This window comes from Loxodonta africana, chromosome 16 (assembly GCF_030014295.1).
Source record: "Loxodonta africana isolate mLoxAfr1 chromosome 16, mLoxAfr1.hap2, whole genome shotgun sequence".
Classification (NCBI taxonomy): domain Eukaryota; kingdom Metazoa; phylum Chordata; class Mammalia; order Proboscidea; family Elephantidae; genus Loxodonta; species Loxodonta africana.
In genome coordinates, this window is record NC_087357.1 from 45,406,654 (window position 1) to 45,412,653 (window position 6,000).

Below are 6,000 nucleotides of genomic sequence, written 5' to 3' on the forward strand. Positions count from 1 at the left end.
ATAGCCTTCTAAAGACACAATTATGGCACCAACTAGGTGGCAATATCTTGCAGGATTGGGACAGCATTCTCCTGGAGGCAGTATATGTTCTAAACCAGCATCCAATATGTGGTGGTATTTCTCCCATAGCCAGGATTCATAGGCCTAGGAATCAAGGGGTGGAAATGGGAGTGGCACCACTCACTATTACCCCCAGTGACTCACTTGCAAAATTTTTGCTTCCTGTCCCCGTGATCCTATGTTCTGCGTGTCTAGAGGTCTTAGTTCCACAGGGAGGAATGTTCCTACCAGGAGACACATCACTGATTCCACTGAAATGGAACTTAAGAATGCCACCTGGCCACTTTGGGCTCCTCATGCCTCTGGATCAACAGACAAAGAAGGGAGTTACTGTATTGGTTGGTGTGATTGATCCTGATTATCAAAGGGAAATTGAATTGATATTGTATAATGGCAGTAAAAAAGAGTATGTCTGGAATACAGGAGATCCTTTAGGAGGTCTCTTAGTACTACTATTGCCTATGATTCAAGTCAATGGAAAACTACAGCAACCCAATTCCAACACAACTACTAATGATCCAGACCCTTCAGGATGAAGGTTTGGGTTACCCCACCAGGAAAAGAACCACAACCAGGTGAGGCGCTTGCTGAGGGCAAAGGGAACAGAGTGGGTGGTGAAAGAAGGGAGTTCTAAATACCAGTTATAACCACGTGACCAGTTGCAGAAACAAGGACTGTGATTGTTATCAGTATTCCTTCCTTGAATGTGTGCATCAGATATTTTTGTTTTTGTCACTTGTAAAATATAAGATGTAAATGGGACTAGTGCATTTTCAAGTGTACACATGTTGGTTGTTTCATGTTAGGCTCAAGTATAACTTTGTAATTGTCTTTATTTAGAGATTGTGTACAGGTGCCAAGTTGACGAGGGGTGGACTATGTTGGTTGAAGTTGTGGGCCAACTTGGCTGGGCCATGATTCCCAATGGTTTGGCAGTTATGTAATGTAGTTATCCTCCTTTTTGTGATATAATGTAATCACCTCCATGATGTCCTTTAATGTGATCAGCCAATCAGTTGTAAGGAGTTTCCTAAGGGGTGTGGTCTGCATTCAATATATATGGACATTCTGGCAAAGCCCACTGGCATTTGCTCACTCTGGATCCTGTATTTGGCTTGTCATCATCTGACATTCAGGTCCTGGGACTTGAGCCAGTGGCCTGCCGTATTGCTTGTTGGTCTTGGGATTCATCAAACTTCACGGCCTGTGAGCCAGTAGCCTACCATCTTACCTGCAGATCTTGGATTCATCAGCCCATGCAGCTACATGGGTCAGGAGAAGCCTCCAGCCTGCTGCCTGGCCCATGGACTTGGGATTTGCCGGCCTATATAACCGTGTAAGCCATTTTCTTGAGCTAAATCTCTCTCTCTCTCTCTCTCTCTCTCTGTGTATACAGACATACACGCTTAAATGGTTTTGTTTCTCTAGAGAACTCACCCGGAGACACCTGTGGAGTGGCTGGTAGCTTTGAACTGCGAACTTTTTTGGTTAACAGCCTGGTGCTTACTCACTGGGACTACTTTGCTAAATATTCTTTGTTGTTATTGTTAGGTGCCATCACGTCAGCCCTCACTTATAGCAACCTTATGTACAACAGAACAAAACACTCTCTGGGTCCTGCGCCATCCTCACAATCATTGTTATGTTTGAGCCCACTGTTGTAGCTACTCTGTTAATCCATCTTGTTGAGGGTCTTTCCCCTTTTTGCTGACCCTCCTCTTTACCAAGCATGATGTCCTTCTCCAGGGACTGGCCCCTCCTGATAACATATCCAAATTAAGTGAGATGAACTCTTGCCATCCTTGCTTCTAAGGAGCATTCTGGCTGTATTCTTCCAGGACGGATGTGTTCATTCTTCTGGTAGTCCCTGGTATGCTAAAGGCTAAGGCACTGCAAATAGAAGGAATCCAGGAAGGAAAGAACAATGGAGAGACGATGCTGGGAGCCTGCCTAGACAAGTGATTCCAGGACCACTTTTCCTTTCCTCTAAGTGCTTACTGACTGTAAGAAATGTGTAAGTTTTCTACTGATGGGAGGGATCACTTCAGAAAACTACTAAAGGCAGCATGAAAAATTAACCACACAAATGAAAATGGTTTACTAGAATGTTATTGAACATTAGCAAGAATTCTTTGCAAACAGTTAGATTTCTGAAAGCAAGAAGGGTAAAGTGAAATTGAGAATGTATCTCAACTTGCACTGAGTGTAAGGAGTAATCTTAGAGGAACCTCATAATATAGAGTCTCTTTTATTTCAGAATTTTTTTCTGAAGCCAGAATGAGGTGCAGAATTGATGTGAAAATAAAATAAATTGGAGGCTGGTTAGTAAAATGAAGAATTTCACGACAGTAAAATGTTTCCTTTGCTTATAGTTTTAGTTATACTATTAACTCAGTAAAAGACTTTTCCATTATGTTTGTCAAAAACCAGGTGGGTTAATTATTTACAAGAATGCCTAGGCTAATATTGTAGGGGAACTGCAGGCTGCTCCAAAGTCCCTAGGAAACTAGGTTAGCTTTGTCTAACCTGTGCCTTTTCTCTGATTACATATAAATTTATTAAATGACCTGTTTTTGAAAAACTCACATGAGTTGTTTTGTGAGACGCAATATACCCTGTGCTAACCCTGTGGGCTTTTCCCCCTTGCCTTTTGTTGCAGTCTTTCACATGAATGCGTGCTTAAGCTTTAACATTGCGTGGACGTCTTGTTGACAGAAAGGCCCAACTGCAATTGTGAAATCTGGAGGGCAGATGGACAGTCATACTGTCCAAAATCTGCCAAAACCACTTGCCTCCATTTGCATCCAATTCAATGTTGTCAGGCGAGTCCTTCCCTTCTCTGAGCTTCACTTTTATCATTGCTAAAGGAAGAAAAATAGTGCATATCTTGGAGGGTCTTGAGAACCAAGTGCAATTATTCACAAGCAATTGTTAATTATAATATCACATACAAATACTGGCAGAGAAGTCATTTCTCGCCAGCCTAGAACTCTTCGAGGATGTTTCTTGATCTGTGGTTTTACCCAGGCTGACTCTCTGACTTACAACAGGCCTTTGTGCATCATGCTAGAACCACAGCAATACTGGGATTATTTCTTAAAATTTTTAAAAAATTTATGTAACTGTAATTTTTGAGAGATCCTCACAAGTCAGTTTTTAATTTAAAAAAATGTAGGAATGTCAAAGAGAGGATGCTCAACTAAAACAAATGAAAAAGGAAACATCTGAGTACAGAAGAAGTGAAGTAAAAATAAATGATGCTTAATATTTTTGTAAAGAAACAGAACATTTTTTCTTTTTTTGGCCAGGAGATTGTTGCCTGCAGTGTGTCCTCTACTGAATAATCACCTAAAACAGTATTTAAGACCCTCCCCCACCCCCACAGCTGCCAGGGATTGCTCACAGCAATCTAATTAACTGTGTTGGAACTTGAGAGAATTTGATGACTGAAAAAAATTCAATTGTTCATGTCCCTGTCTAAAGTAAATGCTGCAAAGGAATTTTTTTTTTTTTTTTTTTTAACCTGCCAGGGGCATGAACAATTAAAGCAGTTGCTTCTAAATGTTAGTGTATATGGAGATCTGCCATAAGATATTTTTACTCAATATGTCAGAGATGGTACCTAGAAATAAGCATTTTTTCCCCAAACACTTCGGGTGATTTTTTGAGAGTATTGACCAAAATTAAAGACCCCTACCCTCAAGAGTGGAAACCCTGATGGCATAGTGGTTAGGTGCTATGGCTGTTAAAGAAAAGTTAGGCAGCTCAGATCTACCAGGCACTTCTTAGAAACTCTAGGGGGCAGTTCTACTCTGTCTTATAGGTTGCTATGAGTCAGAATCGTCTCGACAGCAATGGGTATGGTTTGGGTACACTGAAGAGTATTCACAAGCAGAGATCTTAACGTGCCTACATATATAGTTATATAAGACATAAACTATTCCAATTGCCACAGTAGCTATATTGAACAATCCTTGAACACTGCAGCCAGGCTTATTATACTATATTTATAAGCCTTAGTACAGTGAATAAATGGATGAATGAATGAATGAATAAAAAATTGAACTGTTTATACCTATCCTGAGACACATACTCAAGTTTCCACTACTTGAGACCATGGAGTAAATTCACCTGGGCAGTGGATGGACTGATAAGGAAGGGACAAGCTACAGGCCATGTCCCCATGTCCCAAACTCTTGGGATCCTTAAAAACCTCAAGTCTAGGGGTTATTACTCATTCCCCCACAATCCAAGGTAAGGTAAAATTGAGGTAGCAAAAAGACCAGGGATACACAAATTTATTCAGCTCTAAAGAACTAAATAATAATACACAAGTCAGAAAGTGTAATCCCCATATTCTTTAATTCTACCTTGGCTAAGCCATATCACTCAAGCCAGAGTCAATATTAGCCTGAATTAGAAGTTTAATACTGTAAACATAGGGGCTGATAAGGCCCTCTGTCCTAAAATTTTCATATTTTGTGCACCAAAAAAAAAAATGTGTTTTAATAAAGTTTTTTGTATTTGTGAAAAAAAATAATAACACTATTGAATATAATTTTGAAAAGGAATCATAATTCAATCATATCAGCTCAATATATTCCTTTTTGCACAGCCTTTTTACTCTTTTCAAGTATACATTTCTTACATGTTGTTGTTAGGTGCTGTCGAGTCGGTTCCAACTCATAACGACTGTGTGTACCACAGAACGAAACACTGCCTGGTCCTGTGCCATCCTTACGGTCGCAGTTATGCTTGAGCCCATTGTGGCAGCCACTGTTTCAGTCCATCTCATTGAGGGTCTTCCTCTTTTCCGCTGACCCTGGACTTTACCAAGCACGATGTCCTTCTCCAGGGACTGGCCCCTCCTGATAACATACCCAAATTAAGTGAGATGAAGTCTCACCATCCTTGCTTCTAAGAAGCACTCTGGCTGTAAAACTTCTTCCAAGACAGATGTGTTCATTCTTCTGGTAGTCCCTGGTATGCTAAAGGTTAAGGCACTGGAAATAGAAGGAATCCCTTCTGACAACACATCCAAAATATGTAAGACGCAGTCTCACCATCCTTGCTTCTAAGGAGCATTCTGGTTGTACTTCTTTCAAGACAATTCCTTACATAGCTTCTCTCAAGCTGTACATATAATTTGAGTCTGCTTTTTGCTTAACATTGCAGCATAAATGTAGGGTTGCTATGAGTCGGAATTGACTCAATGGCAACATGTTTGGTTTTGGTTTTGTATTACTATATTGTCTTCCTGTTTATAATTTTAAAGGATTGTATATTCTTCCATTTGTTTAATGTATCATAATTTTCTAAAGACTCCCCAGTTGTTGAGCAGTTAGGTTGTTTATGTTTTGTGTGTTATTCATAAGGCAGCTATTATTTTTTGCCTATATTCTTTGGCTTCTCTTAAATTGTTTTCTCAGAGTAACTTCCAGAAATTAGATTACTATTCAAAGAATATGAATAACTTTCTAATTCTTGATCTCTCTTACTATATTGCTTTCCAAAAGGGCTGGGCCACAGCACTACCTGTTTGAGCATTTTTTAACAGCACCAAAAAAACCAAAAACCAAAACCAGTGCCAACGAGTTGATTCCGACTCATAGCGACTCTATAGGACAGAGTAGAGCTGCACTATAGAGTTTCCAAGGAGCGCCTGGGAGATTTGAACTGCCGACCCTTTGGTTAGCAGCCGTAGCATTTAACCACTACGCCACCAGGGTTTCCTTAACAGCACCAGGCAGCACTAACTCAGGATGGTCCTTATATGGGCCTTTATGGGTAGGTGGATTTAGAGTCTTAAGCTGGAAAACGGTTTAACCTTGGAGGTTAGTCAATGGAAAAACATAAGAGGAGGCTAGGACTATACATGCCAGAGCAGAGGTTTCTAAGCTTTGGCATTTTTTAGTGGTACAATTCAGTTTATTATTTCTG